Genomic DNA, 17,581 nt, shown 5'->3' with positions numbered 1-17,581 from the left:
TGTTTGAAAGCATTGGTCATTTTAAGTAGACAAGCTCCAGAATATGAATCCTTCATGTGTCCTGGTTTTGACTTCCCCCAAACACAACAACATAAGTTGTTAGGGGTAAAACCCAAGTTGAAGGTACATGTGAGGGCCAAGTAAAAGAACAAAATGCTGCCAGGGTATCTAGTAGAAAATTCTTCTCTCATGGCACTCCATGTCAGAGACACATGGGAAACTTGTGGTTAAGATTGGAGAGTGTTCACCAACTAGGGGGACATTAAAGCAGACTCTCCGTCACATATGAGTGCTTTCTGATAGCAAACAGGGCACTTATGTGCAGTCTCTGGAGGAGCCCTAGCCCTATCAGGATGGGACTGCCTTCATCTGTGCTTCTCCCATCATCCTGAAGTGACTCAACACCAGATCACTGCCAAGGAGTCTTATTCAGCTTCCTATGATGGCATCCCTGACTTTGGATCAAACTGCTTAATACAGCATTTCCCAAAGAACATCTCAAATCACACTAATGTTGTATTTCCAGAGACGCAAATAAGTGTTCTCAAATCAAAAAGGGGAAAAACAAGTTCCCCGATCAAACAAGTATATACACTATTCCCCATTAGTAATCAACAATGCACATTGGCAGATTAAAGGATCGGAGAAACCTTACAGGAAAGGATCTTACTTAACTTTTTAAACCAGCATTTCCCCCCAATTTATTTTAGAATGTAACTGGGTTTTTTATTCTTCTGTTCTTTATTTTGTTCTCGTTTCCTGGACTCACACCTTTCAGTGGAGGTGAAAGAAACTGGGAGCTGGTTTTACACTCAAGATTCTTTTGTGATACTTAAAAGCTTATTAATTTACTCAACAAATACACTTTGTGTGATTACTGTGGGCCAAACACCGCCGCAGGCCCTTGGAATACTTTGATGAACAATAAAGGCATGTTTTTCTCTCTCGCAGAGTTTATATCCTAATTAGGGAGACAAACAGAAAACCAGTAAATAAATAAATTTATCCATTCCACAATGATTTATTGAGTACCTACTTTGTGCTAAGCAATGTTTGTGCCAGGAAATGGAGATACAGACAAATGACCACCCTTGTGGCTTCCATGACGATAATAAGTTAATGATGAAATTCACCTTACTTAAGCTCTTATTATGTGCCAGGCACTGTTCTATATGCTTTACCAAAACCATCTACCTGTATATTCAGCTTGGATATTGAGGACTAAAGCTCCCTAACCTCATACCTCCATGATAATATAACTTTGTATCCCCCTGTCATTACTTTCCCTGAGTTTCTGGCCGAAGCAAGTGGTTTGATTGTTCATTACAGGGACTTTCCAAAAGACCCATCTCTTCCCAACTTTTCAATAGAATCAACAGAGAACTTACATAGTACAATTTTTTGAAATCCTGTCTCAAAATCCTGGCTTTCCTGTTTTCACCAATCCTAGACTGTTATATCCTGATTCGTACCCAATCTTAATAAAATCCTCTTTTTGAAAAAACCCCACCTTAAACCAAACTTTCAATTCTCAATAAATTCCGACCTTGCCTTCACCTTTGGGAGACAAAACCAAAGTAGTTCTCCTGAGGTAGTGGTCTTCCTTATCACAGTTATTTTACCAACAAATTGTATTGCTAATATTTAGAGAGTCAACATTCTACAAAGCTAAATTCATTTATGGCTCATGACAACACTATGATATATGTATCATCATTGTCCTTTTTTAATGTATGAGAAAATTGAGGCACAGATAGTCAAATTAACGTAGTCATGGTTCTACTGCTAATAAGTAGCAGAAGAAGGATCTGAATAGAGGATATCTGGCTTAAAAGACCATAATTTTGTATAGGTAGGGATGAGTGCCATCAACTCTAAAGTGAAGTGATATGGGAGTCATGAGCTGATTTAGATGGGTGGTCTAAGAAGTCTTCTCTGAAGAGATGATATTTGTGGGAGACTTCAAATGATGAAAGAGAAAGACCCATTCCAGGCAGAGGCAATTCGCAAGTGCAGGAACGAGCCTGGTTTACTCAAGGAAAGGAAAGGCTAGTGTGGCTGGAATGTGGAGAGTAAGGGGAAGAGTGGTAAGAACTGAAGTCAGTGAGGAGACAAGGGACAGCCTATTTAGGATCTTTTAATTTGAGTTTAAATTTTATTCTGATTATAGCATGAAGCTTTCCAAGGATTGTAAGCAGGGATATGAAGAGATGTTTTAAGTTTAAATACCTATGAAGCATAATTTTCTCCTCTATGAAACTAGAACCAGGCATACATTTCTGCTCCATATTAAAGAATATTTACTCCAAGCCAAAATAACCTAGATGCTTGGTCCAAGAAACACCTGCTCCTAAAAGGTGACTATGAACTGACTCAGTGACATATTTGTCACAACTCATTTCAAAACCATTGTCTCACAGTACCCACCAATCCAAATCCATTCACTCAAATGTATCCAACAATTCAAAACTATGCAATGAAATTTGTCCAAACTTAACCAATCCCTGCCTAACAAGACCCACCTTGAAATAACCCAGACCAAGCTGTAAAATATAATAAATACCCTATTCTAATTTTCCCATTTTGAGATCCTACTAAGACCCTGTAGAATTATGTTTTTTCTTACAGCAGAAGGTCCGAAAACTTAAATATGTATGATCAAAAGGTTTTTCTGGTGTTCGTTTGGGGAGCCTACAGTCAACACTACTGTGTGAAGAGTGTGGATCAAAGGCCAGACAAGAGAACAGAGACCCATGAGGAAACACCTGAAGGACAGCTGAAGAGAGATGTAAACTAAGGTTGGGGGCAGCAGAAAAGGAGACAAGTGATTAGATTTGGAATATATTTTGTAGTTTGAAGTTTCTGGAAGATTGTATACTTGTAGGTAGAGGTTTAGGGAATGAGAAGAAAAATAAATGTTATCTAGATTTTTATTTATTAATTTTTAAAATTAGCATGATTTTCTTAACCTGGGCAGCCAACGAATGGTAGCGCCATGTACTAGGGGGAGAAGTTGAAGAAGAATCAATTCTGAGAGTAGAGGATAAACAGAAATTTCCTTTTAAGCATGTTAAATTTGAAGGGCCAATTAGCCATCAATTGGAGCTATCAAATAAGCATTTGGAATTATGCTACTGTGGAGATATCACAGTCATTCGGCTTAGAATTCGGCCAACTTGGGTGTTTTTCAAGGCTACTGGGGAACTAAGGGAAACAAGAAGTGAGAGATAAATTTGCAAGGGCCATGCAAAGGCAGCTAAATGTTATTTTTATGTTTGAGCAAATGTTATCTTTGGGATATGAAATGGAAAGATCTGAGAATAAAAATTATGGAATGAAAGGAGTAACAGTTGGGAATACATAGAGTGCTAGTGACAAATTGAAATTGCTACTAAGAAGTGCTCTAAAATTATTACTTGTAGGATTTTCTCTTTATATCCATCTCACTTGTTTCTGTCCCACGAAGGAGAAAATCACCAATTTATCGCTTTCAGCAAGCACGTGTATATTCAGAATTGCCACACTGCTCTGCTCTTTAGAAAGATAAAATATACCACATTGCATTGAACAAATCTACAACTGGAATTTTTTTTAGAAAAGATAAGCATTTGTGCTGTGATTGTGCTATCATCTGGAATTTATTATAATGTGACAATATATTCATAGTAAAATGATACAGTAATATATTAGCAGTAAAATGATACAAGTGCAATAATATGTCTAGAACAGGGGTCCCCAACTCCTGGGCTGCGGCCTGGGTCAGAATTGAGCTGCACAGCAGGAGGTGAGTGGCTGGCCAGCCAGTATTAAGCATTACAGTCTGAGCTCCGCCTACTGTCAGATCATGGGAGGCACTAGATTCTCATAGGTGTATGAACCCTATTGTGAACTGCACATGCATGCAAGGGATCTATGTTGCATCCTCCTTACGAGAATCTAACTAACGCCTGAGGTTCTGAGGTTTCCCGGTTTAATCTTTAAATCACCCCCCAGACCCCATCCATGGAAAAATTGTCTTCCACGAAACCTGTCCCCTGTGCCTAAAAGATTGGGGACCACTGGTCTAGAAGTAACTTACATTTAGGATTCCTACTGATATTAGCTGTGCCTGGGTGAAAATACTTTAAAAATCATTTTATAATAATTCTAAGCACAATACACTCACAGATTATATGCATTTGCCAAGGCCACTTTAAGAGCTTCAATATTTTACAACCTTTACAAAGAGGTATGGTTAATAAAATTATCAGAATGCACGTTACAAACATTGGTGGGGTAGAAGAGGAATCAGTGATTCTACAAATTAATATAATTATCATATTTTCAAAGCATATTGCATGAAGCCTAAATTTGAGAAACTAGAAACTGCAAAGAAAAAATAGAACATTAATTTGCATTGGAATATTCATAGGCTCAATTCTTCTCTCTCATTTCTAAATTTCTGAAATTTTCCTGTTACTCTTCCTGCTTTCAATTTCTCCTTACATTAATCTTTCATATGCATGGTGACCCGGGTTACCTTTCCCAAAGCAGTATTTTCATTATTATGTCACTTTAGGTCATCAATGACTGCTCATCACCAATAGCATAAAATCCAAGCTTTGATCTGCAACTCAAGAGCCTCTAGAATCCAGAGAAACCTCCTTCTCCAGCCTTCCCTCTCACTACTTTTCCCTCTATGACATCTAGATTTATCTTTACAATCACTTCTGAATAGACCCTTTCATTTCTACCTCTCTCTCTCTTTTTTTTTCCTTTTTTTTTTTCTGAGACGGAATTTCACTCTTGTTGCCCAGGCTGGAGTGCAATGGCACAATCTCAGCCCACCACGACCTCCACCTCCTGGGTTCAAGCAATTCTCCTGCCTCAGCCTCCCGAGTAGCTGGGATTACAGGCGCACACCACCATACCCAACTAATTTTGTATTTTTAGTAGAGACGGGGTCACTCCATGTAGGTCAGGCTGGTCTCAAACTCCCAACCTCAGGTGATCCACCCACCTCGGCCTCCCAAAGTGCTGGGATTACAGGTGTGAGCCAATGCGCCTGGCCCCTCTCCCTTTTATTCATACTTCTTTTCCCCAAAGAGATTATGCCACCCTCAAAAATAAATGTCTTACCATTCTTCTTAGCTCATAATAGCCCCTTCTTGTTTTCAGCCTTTAATTACTACATAGCCAATAGAGCTCATATTTTATGGATGAGTATGAAAAGGATGAAGAGACATAAGATGTGCTTCATTAAACCTGTCCTCTCAAAACTGGTATCAACATTCTACAGTCATAACTTGCTGGTCCCCTCTAAATAAAAGTGTGAACAGTTACAGGGCAGTGACCTCATTGATATACTTTTTAATGCCCACAAGCTTATAAGTTGAACTCAGCAAGATTTCAGTGATGATCTCCTTTGGAATTTGCCAAAAGATTTTTTTTTCAGTTTAAGAAAATGAAGATAAGCATCAAAGTATAGTAGAGCTTATTAGTAGGGATTATGCAGGCTGAGAATCCTCTGTTCTCATTGCTCTCCTCATCCAGGGAACCTCAGTCAATTAGAGTCAATTAACAGATATATGAACTGAATCTTCTGAGTGCAAGGCACTAGGTGGGAGTGTGTATCAACGAGCATGACAAAGCTAGGGCCCTTATGTAGTATCCACTCATAATTGCTTGTGTCCTTCAGGGGCAAATTTTCTTTTCTTTTCCGGAATCAGGTGAACTGAAAAACAGAAATCATAAGAATATTTCTAAACAAGATGAGATGTAGGCTAGCTGGTTAAGAGCTCAGTGACAAAATAAGAAAGGATGTAACTAACTCAATGGCAAAAACATAAGATCTGTAACTTCAAACATGTATAGCAACTGATCAGCAACTAACTCAATGACAAAAATGTAAGAGCTGTAACTTCAAACAGGTATAGCAACTAATCAGCAAAAAACAGAAGGATCACTGTTCTCCCTGGATCTGGAAGCTAGAAGAGTATATTATATGTATATATAACACTTAGGAGAAAAAAACTTATTTTCTGAACAAGAGAACATATTTGTCTCTCTCCCTCCACCTCAGGAAATAGGACTTTTTGTTGAGTAAATATCAATAAGCTACTTTGATCCCTATTTTCCATAATAGGGCAAAGATGTTTGCATTCTAAAGAAAGTGAGAATGGCCATCAGGATTTTGTTTTGCCAAGAATGTGTTTGTAAACTCAGGACCAGAGCTGAATTATTTGGCACAACAAAGGAGAGTTTTGAGGCTATGTGGGAAAGAGATAAAGAGGAATGAGACAGCTGGCAGCTGAAGAGAGGGATTTGGGAAGGGAAAGCAGGCAGATGTAAAAGAAAAATTATTTTTGTTTCTATCAAGTGATGTATGATGTAAATCCTCTTCTTGATCTCCTTTCTAAATATTCAGTAACATCTACATTGATTACTAGTGTGTTGAATATTTGTTTTTACTTGGTTACTTTTAATTAAGTTTTTTTTTGAGGGGGATGTGGGAGCAACAAAGTGCTTAACAAATCCTCAGGAGACAGCAGGAGTTCTATACTTAGGATTAAGAAGAAAGGAATAGTAGTGTGGTAACCATTCTTCAAGATGGCTCCTAATGTGATCCTTACCACCTGCTATTCATGCCCTTATGTAGTTTTCTCACACATTGAATAGGTTTCATCTTGTAACTAATAGGATATTGTAGACGTGATGGTATGTGACTTCCAAGGCTAAGTCACAGAATGCGTGGTGGCTTCCAAAAGTCCTCTCTTAACCACTCACTCTGGGGAAAAAAAACAAACAACTTCTGTTTCTTGAGCATGATCAAGCAGTACTATGGGGAGATCCATGTGGCAAGAAACAGGCTTCCTGCTAATAGCCAGCATTAATTTGCCAATGCTATGAGTGGGACACCCTGATAGGAGATCCTATAATACATACTGCGAGGTGTGGTGGCTCACACCTGTAATTCCAACATTTTGGGAGGCCAAGGCGGGCAGATCATCTGAGGTCAGGAGTTTGAGACCAGCCTGGCCAACATGGTGAAACCCCATCTGTACTAAAAATACAAAAATTAGGTGGGTATGGTGGCACGCGCCTGTAATCCCAGCTACTCGGGAGGCTGAGAGAGGAGAATCACTTGAACCTGGGAGATGGAGGTTGCAGTGATCCAAGATCACACCACTGCACTCCAGCCTGGATGACAGAGTGAGACTCAGTCTAAAAAAAAAAAAAAAATTCTTTTCAAAAAATCAGCTCCTGGGTTCATTGATTTTTTAAAGGGTTTTTCGTGTTTCGTGTCTCTATCTCCTTCAGTTCTCCTCTGATCTTAGTTATTTCTTGTCTTCTGCTAGCTTTTGAATTTGTTTGCTCTTGCTTCTCTAGTTCTTTTAACTGTGATGTTAGGGTGTCCATTTTAGCTCTTTCCCGCTTTCTCCTGTGGACATTTAGTGCTATAAATTTCCCTCTAAACAATGCTTTAGCTGTGTCCCAGAGAGTCTAGTAAGTTGTGTCTTTGTTCTCATTGGTTTCAAAGAACTTATTTATTTCTGCCTTAATTTCATTGTTTACCCAGTAGTCATTCAGGAGAGGATTGTTCTGTTTCCATGTAGTTGTGCGGTTTTGAGTGAGTTTCTTAATCCTGAGTTCTAATTTGATTGCACTGTGGTCTGAGAGACTGTTACAATTTCTGTTCTTTTGCATTTGCTGAGGAGTGTTTTACTTCCATTTATGTGGTCAATTTTAGAATAACTGCGATGTGGTACTGAGAAGAATGTATATCTGTTGATTTGGGGTGGAGAGTTCTGTAGATGTCTATTAGGTCCGCTTGGTCCAGAGTTGAATTGAAGTCCTGAATATCCTTGTTAATTTTCTATCTCGATGATCTGTCTAATATTGACAGTGGGGTGTTAAAGTCTCCCACTACTATTGTGTGGGAGTGTAAGTCTCCTTGTAGGTCTCTAAGAACTTGCTTTATGAATCTGGGTGCTCCTGTATTGGGTGCATATATATTTAGGATAGTTAGCTCTTCTTGTTGCGTTGATCTCTTTACCATTATGTAATGCCCTTCTTTGTCTTTTTTTATCTTTGTTGGTTTAAAGTCTGTTTTATCAGAGACTAGGTTTGCAACTCCAGCTCTTTTTTGCTTTCCGTTTGCTTGGTAAATATTCCTCCATCCCTTTATTTTGAGCCTATGTGTGTCTTTGCACATGAGATGGGTCTCCTGAATACAGCACATCGATATGAACAGACACTTCACAAAAGAAGACATTTACGCGGCCAACAAGCACATGAAAAAAAACACTCATCATCACTGGTCATTAGAGAAGTGCAAATCAAAACCACAGTGAGGTACCATCTCACACTAGTTAGAACGGTGATCATTAAAAAGTCAGGAAACAACAGATACTGGAAAGGATATGGAGAAATACGAATGCTTTTACACTGTTGGTGGGAGTGTAAATTAGTTCAACCAATGAGGAAGACAGTGTGGCGATTCCTCAAAGATGTAGAACCAGAAATACCATTTGACCCAGCAATCCCTTTACTGAGTATATACCCAAAGGATTATAAATCATTCCACTATAAAGACACATACACACATATATTCATTGCAGCATGCACTATTCACACTAGCAAAGACTTGGAACCAACCCAAATGCCCATCAATGATAGACTGGATAAAGAAACTGTGGCACATACGCACCATGGAATACTATGCAGCCATAAAAAAGAATGAGGTCTTGTCCTTTGCAGGGACATGGATGAAGCTGGAAATCATCATTCTCAGCAAACTAACACAGGAACAGAAAACCAAACACCACATGTTCCCACTTATAAGCGGGAGTTGAACAATGAGAACATATGAACACAGGGAGGGGAACGACACACACTGGGGCCTGTTGGGGAGTGGTGGGCTGGGGGAGGGATAGCATTAGGAGAAATACCTAATGTAGATGACAGGTTGATGGGTGCAGCAAACCACCACGGCACGTGTATACCTATGTAACAAACCTGCACGTTCTGCACATGTATCCCAGTACTTAAAGTATAATAAGAAAAAAAAATCCTACATTTCCAGTCAAGCCTTCAGAGGACTGCAGCCCTAGCCAACATATTTATGGCCATCTTATTAGAGACACCAAGTCAGAGCTACCCAGATAAGCTGTTCTTACATCTCTGACCCAAAGAAACTGTGAGGATGATAAATGTTGTTGTTTTAAGTTTGGGGATTTGATATGTAGCATAGATAAGTAATACTGGTAGCTTCCTAGTGTTTCACAGATTCTATTACTGCAATTAAAGGGCAAAATTTTGCTTATTGGAAGGATCAAGGGTTTTGGATTACACCAGGAATATAGTTTTAGTTTAACCACTTACTAGTTACGAGTTTTTTTTTAATTTCCTGAGGCTCAGTTTCTTCATCAATAAAATAAGGCTTCCGATGTTTGATAAGATAATAAAGTATATATGGCTGGATGTGGTGGCTCATGGCTATGATCCTAGCACTTTGGGACGCCAAGGTGGGTGGATCACTTGAGGTCAGGAGTTTGAGACCAGCCTGGCCAACATGTTGACACCTCATCTCCACTAAAGAAAAAAATACAAAAATTAGCCAGGTGTGGTGGTGCACACCTGTAATCCCAGCTACTCAGGAGGCTGAGGCAGGAAGAGCACATGAACCAGGAGGGCAGAGGTTGCAATGAGCCGAGATGACGCCACTGCACTCCAGCCTGGGTGACAGAGCAAGACTCTGTCTCAAAAAACAAAATAAAACAAACAAACAAAAAACAGACCATAGGAAACTATATACACCATCAAATATATGGCTTGGCATATCCTATGTGTTTAATAAATGTTGGTCATCATAACAGTACTAATTGTTCATATATTTACTTTGTCCTTGGAAACCCTTAAGGTACAATGAAATAGCCTATTCATAGCATGCAACATTCAATTCAAGTAAGTCCTGAATATTTGGGCACTGTTCACTTACTAAAACAATTTACCTTTCCGGGAACTAGTAATGCTATGATGGCCACTATATGTTCCTGGTTCAGAAAATGCAAGGGACCTAGAAGAGTGTACTGGACACAATTAGTGATCTGCTCCTACACCCTTCATTTCCTTTACCAGTGCTTTGTTTTATCCCGTATGTTCTGTAATTCATGATAAGGGCTTACAGCAGAAACTTCTAAAACTTGACCTTGGATACTAGAGTTGTCTCATCCTAATTTAGAACCAGAAGTTCCTGAGAGTTTATGTTGCTTGGGACAGACTACAGTTCATGATTGACTAGCTCTGGATTATAAGAAGACAGTTCCTATGTCTTGAGACAAGACAAACTCAGAGGTACAATTTTTGTTCCAGGGCTCACCCAGGATCAGACTGAGTCAGAGACTTCACCTGAAATTGAACCCTTGCTTGGCTTCTTCCCTTTTTTGTTCTGCTTCTTTGATCCTTCACTGGTATTTCCTGTGAGTACTTCCTTAATAAATTACTTGCGCTGGAATCCTTGGCTCAGAGTCTGCTTCTGAGATCCTTCAAGTTAAGACAGAATTTAAGCCAGGACTGCCCTCTCACAGACACTTCTATTTTCCGTCTTTAGGAACAAATGTGACTGAGCAGCCAATTCAACTGCTGATTTGAAAATTAGCATAGAGTATGGGGGTTACATTTTTGGAATTTCAAAATTACTAGAAATGCCAATGCTTCCAACCTACCTGAAGGTCAGGTAATTGAGTTGGAAACAACATTTGTGAAAGGAATGCTGTTTCCAGTTAAATTCAAATTATACACACCATGGCTAAACTATGTAATGCAAATAACACACTCTGATAATAAGGGGACTAATGAATGAATATATAAGCACACTGCCTTTTATACAATTCTGAAATTTCTTCTCAACTGAATTATAAACTCTAAATTACTCATTGCTCCCAGAGGGAGAATGGGAAGAAGATTAATACATAATGAACACTTGTTTCACGCCAGGCAACATGTTAAAGTGTTTTATGTATCTTTCAATCTTTGTGCTCATGCTTCAAAGGAAAGGAGTCCCACTATACAAAAGAATCTGAGAGTGTTTATATAACTTGTCCGTGGTCACACAGCCAGCAATAAGAGAATATATTCAAGCCTATATCTGTGTGATCACCAAAACCATACTCTTCCCACCCACAATGATCTGACGTCAAGAAAAATGTTGATATAATTACATCAGCAAATTGCGGCACAACTTACAATTTTGAGTGAGTCTAATTCCTGGAGGACGCTTTTTAGTGTGCATGTTAGATAAACAAGATTTTTACATGCTTCCCATTCATTTAAGACCACATAGGTTCACTCTGATGAATCGGCCAATGAAATATTAAGGTACTTTATGATATGCTTATATCGAGATCATCCCTACGCTTAAACACATAATATTAATATATTAATATTTTCATCTCTCCTTCACAAGAATGTCATTTCCCATCCCGTATTGACTATCTAATAGGTCTGAAATAAAATTAAGTGAGAAGGCAAACACATCATTAAGCATGTATTTTTCTTATTGCCCAACTTGTTTGGATTAAGTCCACTAGTAGATGTATTTCCACAGCAGTGAATTTTCAGTCAATAGAATTACAGAGGAATCTAATAAGGAAGTAGGTAATGTGGGAAGATCGAGATAAGACAGGGTAGGAGTTTCACTTGAGCAATGAAACATAAAAATGCTCTTGGGAAGCCAGGGCAATTTTGAATTACGTTGATGGAAGACTCTATTCAATGTACTTGACTACTCTTTTTGCTCATTTTATTCTCTGACTTATGAGGATTAATTATAACTCTACTAACCTGTATTTTCTTGTTTAGCCTATTCCAGGTCCTTGATTCTGGACTAGGCATATAATTTCACGATATACACCAAAAAGGCTTTAATGAAGTATAAAGGGATGTAAAAAATTCTTCTAAATCTTCCCTTTCCCCTGTAGGATATTTGTTTAAAAATCATTAAATTGTTGACCTGGAACCTTCCCCCTAAGAAGTGAGTTATTTTATGCCCTGAATAAATAGAGAAACTTCCAGCTGTGTCCCAAGAAAAATTCCAAGATAGATACAATAAGAATCTTGTCTATGAATTCCTGGGCTAAATATTTTCTTAACATTTACGTGGCATTAATATCCAGTTTTTAAAAAGTATGGTTTTGGGGATAAACACTGAAATAATGGCCTGGCAGTGAGAAGACAGAGGCAAAGCATTATGTCTTACAAAATTAATCATTGACTAAAATGGAATCCAAATGTTTTCACAAGCTAGTGGTTTGTCTATTGTTCCTCATTTGACATTCACAAAAAGAGCTTGAAAATATATTTATACAGCAACAGTAGGACACAAACACAATGTTTTACAACAAATGTTACAGTGACTTTCAATCAGCCTAGTCTTTATGTCTTTTTTCCCTGAAAATATCCAATATCCTATTGACTTGATATTCTTTGATGCAATGTTCTAAGAGAGGAGAAGAAAGACTCCAGATTAGTTTCAAGCATAAATATCTCAGTGAAAATCTAACAGTGTATTGAATACTTCTTGTGCCCTGCTTCATACTGAGAGCCTACCTTTTCCTGTGCCCCTTGCTATGATAAACAGCACCTAACTTCATTTGCTTGCATGAAGCTTACATTATTCTGGGGGTGGGGTGGAGGGCACACAATAAACATGTAGTGATAAATACTAAACTGAAAATATCACAGAAAGTGACTGGGATTTTATATCTGGTTGGACAGGGAATATCTCTCTGAGGACCTTTTTTTTTTTTTTTGTTAAGTTTAAAGTTGAGATCTGCCCATTTATATAAAATTTGGAGGGAAGAGCATTTCTGGCAGAAAAAATCCGAGATTAGAAAGGGCTATGATTAGAATAAGAAATGAAAGACACCAGTGTGGCTGTGGCACATGAAGGAGGTGGGGGACATGGCAAAAGGTGAGAATTTTTTGATCTCGCCTAATTTTAACCTTAAATATTCATATCTTATCTGTATTCTACCCCATGCTTGTTTTAGGGAGAAGTTTTCCTTCAAATTTTCTAATAAGATGCTCTAAGAAGATGCTTTTTATTTATCCTGTAGCTTTAAGGATCCTTATGCCACTGTTGAGTTTTGTGGTACGGCAAACATTGTTAGTCTCTAACCAACATATCTTGTCCCATTCTTATTTAAAAAAAACCTCTGATTTTGTGTAAAGTGTCCATATGCTTAGTTAAGCGTATTCACCTTCTCAAACTTCCTTGTAGCTAGGGGTGATGATTGACCCAGTTGTGATCAGTGAGACAATGTTATATAGCATTTTGGGGAAAACTTCTGAAATTGATAAGTCTCAGGTTGAAGTATTTTGACCCCAGACAATCCCCTTTTGCTCTATTCCTTATTCCTTCTTCCTCCCTTGAACATGGCCATGAGGTCCAGAGGTATATCAGCCCAATTACAATCATGAAGCTGAAAGCCACACACTAACCATGGTGGAGCAGAAAGCCAGATGGTAGTCGAGTCCCTGATGGAATCATTGCACTGCACTGCTGGACAGCCTGCTTTTTTCTTATTGCTTGAAGAGAGCGAAAAGGCTTTATGGGCTTAAACTATTATTAGTTAAGGAAAAAGACACAGTTGCCTGCCTTGGAAGAATTTCCAATGAAATCAGGGAGGCAACATGAAAAATAAAAAATTATATATCTTTAAATCCAAATAACATAGATCAAATTGAATGTATGTTGATTTATAAGATACTAACTTCCAAGATGGTATTCAAGTTCTGTGGTGGTTTGCTCACTCTGCCTGGAATTATAGTAGGCAATCAATGAATATTAGTAATATAATTAATCGAAAAAAATGCTTAATGAGTAAAGTTATTTGGGATTACTCACAAAAGCCTCTGTAGAGAAAGTAAGTTTTAAAAGAAATGGAAGAAACATAGATAAAAGAAAGAGATGACATTCCAGGTGGGAAAATAATGCCACATCTAAACATAAGTTGGTCAACATTGCTTTGTGGGTAAGAATGGCTATGCTGATGCTTTTGGAGACAGGGAAAAATATGGATAGACTGATAGACTAGATAAATATACAAAAAATAATAGATTTGCTTTTTAAAATGAATCTGCTAAGCCTTATAAAGACACCTGACAATGAAAGGAGAGTAAAAAGTTCTTGGAGGAAGACAAGAAAATACTGTACTTGTGAAGGAAACTTGCCTATGTAATATGAAAAATAAGAGCAATTATAATACAAGACAAAGTATCAGTGGATGGTCATGCCTGCCGGGCTACACATACACACACACACACGCCATGATAAAGTTATGATGGGGTAAAAGTAATCCAAAAGATTTAGCTGCAAACTCCAACCATGTACAGATGCTCCTCAACTTACAACGGGGTTGTGTCCCAATAAACTCATTGTATGTTGAAAATATAGTAAGTCAAAAATATATTTAATACACCTAACCTACCAAACATCATAGCTTAGCCTAGCCTATCTCAAACATGCTTAGAACACATTAGCCTACAGTTGGGCAAAATAATCTGACACAAAGCCTATTTTACATATAAAAAATAGTGTTGACTATCTCATGCAACTTATTGATTATCTCACGTACTGAAAGCGAAGGATAGAATGGTTGTATGGGTACTTGAAGTACAGTTTCTACTGAATGTGTGGCACTTTCACACCATGGTAAAGTAAAAACATCTAAGTTGAACCACCATAAGTCAAAGATCGAATCATCATAAGTCAGGGATGTCTATAACAAAATCTGAGATTGTACCCTACTTGCAAGGTAACAGGTTAGCCTGCCACAGTTTCATGGATGCTAACAGAAGACATGAAACTCTTGAGTCAGAAACAAAAAATGGCTTAAACATTACTCACAGCAAAAACAGTAGCCAGAGTACTCACATTTTGTGCCAGTTCCCCAAGGCCTAATTCCTACAGGTTGACATGAAGAGAGCCAGACGATATTTGCACATGCAATAGGTACATTATAGGAGAGAAACTTTGATCTTAGAGAACTCAAATCTTTCACAGTAAACAATAAACATGTCTTCCTCTTGCTCCAAAGGGAGATATTATTTCTATCTCCCAAGACAGTGCAGAGAAAAGAGTTCATAAAAAAGGCATTTGGTGCCTCTTCTCACAAGACATACAGAAAAGCTAAGCCACATGGAGAATTCTCTCCAAATATCATTTGAAAATATCTGAGAAAAGTAGTTATAAATGATATAATTAAAATAATTTTAAAACTAGGAACAAATATTAGTTAAAAAGTAAAGAACGTGATTTCAGAAAGTTTGAGTCCAAAGTGATTGATAAGAGGTTAAAAAAAATAGAAAGAATAAAGGTAAGAGAAAAACGTGATAAAATGAGGGGAAAATAAAACAAAAGAAGGACTAAAAAATTAGAAAGACAGGGAATATGGTAGAATCATGGTGGCACAAAATAATATTTACATATATTCTATTAAACTTAATTTCAAAATTACTTATAAAGCATCAACTCTGAAATTCAACCTGGCAGGAGTTGGGGAAAATAAAAACAGTATTTATGACTTGTTTCTGTGCTTGAGGAGCTCATATATATATATGTATATATGTATATACGTATATATGTATACATATATAATACGTGTATATATACGTACGTATATATGTATATGTGTATATGTATACATACGTATATATGTATATGTGTATACGTATACATACGTATATATGTATATGTGTATACGTATACACATATACATACACACACACACACACACACACACACATATATATATAAATAACCAAAACCAGGCCTGGTGTGGTGGCTCATGCCTGTAATCCCGGCATGTTAAGAGGCCTAGGCAGGCAGATGGCTTGAGGTCAGGAGTTCAAGACCAGCCTGGTCGACATGATCTCTACTAAAAATACAAAAATTAGCCAGGCGTTGTGGTGCACACCTGTGGTCCCAGCTACTAGGGAAGCTGAGGCAGGAGAATCACTTGAACCTGGGAGGTGAAGGTTGCAATGAGCCCAGATAGATAGCACCACTGCACTCCAGCCAGGCAGACAGAATGATATTGCGTCTCAATTTAAAAAAAAAAATTCTATGATATAATCAATCTTTAAATATTTAGTATTTTTAGTAAAAGCAATTAAGTTTTGGGAACTTTTTTATCAGCTATTGAAATGTGGCCTAATGTGGTCATTAAAATAACATTGTATCCCATAAGTATATACAATTATTTTTCGATTAAAAATAAAATAAAACTTTAACAAATTAAATTGTCATCTTCAAAAGAGTAAATGATGGTCTGTTTTACATAATGGTAAAAAATAAATGTTCAATACAGTTGGCTCCCAACTTTTTGACCATTAGGATGACGTTCACTTCAAAGATGTAATAATATTCATAGGCTGAATTTCTTTAGTAGCAAAACAGATATGTTACAGCAACAGTTTTCAAGAAAACACATTATTTGAACCAGTTCACTGAAGGATTGCCCCACAGATATCACAAAAATAGTTCTGTCTCATTCTCATTGCGGACAATGAAGAAGTATAAAGTGAAAAATATCATCAAATTTAACTTACAAGTGAAACCCATCTGTATGCCATGGTTTGGTATTTCTCTGCAAGTGGAAAAAAGTCAATATTTACTATTATTAGCACAAAACACTAAAATGTGGTATTTAACTTAAAGGAGTTGGGGAGCCTTTCAAAAGCAGGATGCCAAAATTACCAACCTCATTAATTTGGGAGTGTTCTTAAGCTTTAAGGCAGTGGTTCTCAAATGTGAGCCACAGGGACCATCAATGGTCCTCAGGAGATTTTGGAGGCTCTGCAAAATCTATACTACTTTCATAATAATATCAAAATGCTATTTGCCTTTTTTGCTCTCATTCTCTCAAAAGAGTACAGTGTAGCAAGGTGTGGTGGTTCACGCCTGTAATCCCAGCACTTTGAGAGGTCAAGGTGGGCAAGACACCTGAGGTCAGGAGTTCGAGACTATTCTGGCCAACATGGCGAAACCCCATCTCTACTAAAAATACAAAAATTAGCCAGGTGTGGTGGTGGGCACCTGTAGTCCCAGCTACTCAGGAGGTTGAGGCAGGAGAATCACTTGAACCCAGGAGGCGAAGGTTGCAGTGAGCAGACAATGCACCACCACACTCCAGCCTGGTTGACAGAGTGAGACTCCGTCAAAAAAAAAAAAGCATACAGTGACGTTTTCTACAGGTTACATTTCATGAGGTATCAGAACAAGTTGGCTATAGTTGCAGATATGCAAATTCAGCAGCTTGTATAAAGATAGATATTAAAGAGATTTACAAAACTGGAAAACAATGCCACTCTTCACTAAATTTATTTTGTTTTGGAAAATGTAGTTATTTTTCCTAAAATTATGTTAATTTGTAATGGGAGGTCTTATTGGTATTTTCAAATAAATAAATACGTATATTTTAAATTTCTCAATTTTAATGTTTGACATGGTAAACATCGATAGATATAACCCACATAAACAAAAGCTTTTTGGCATTTTCAAGAATTTTTTAAAGTATAACAGGAATCTTGAGACTGA

The sequence above is a fragment of the Pongo pygmaeus genome, chromosome X, assembly GCF_028885625.2.
Source record: "Pongo pygmaeus isolate AG05252 chromosome X, NHGRI_mPonPyg2-v2.0_pri, whole genome shotgun sequence".
NCBI classification, from domain to species: Eukaryota; Metazoa; Chordata; class Mammalia; order Primates; family Hominidae; genus Pongo; species Pongo pygmaeus.
The sequence above is the reverse complement of the archived record's forward strand: the minus strand, read 5'-3'. Positions refer to the sequence as shown.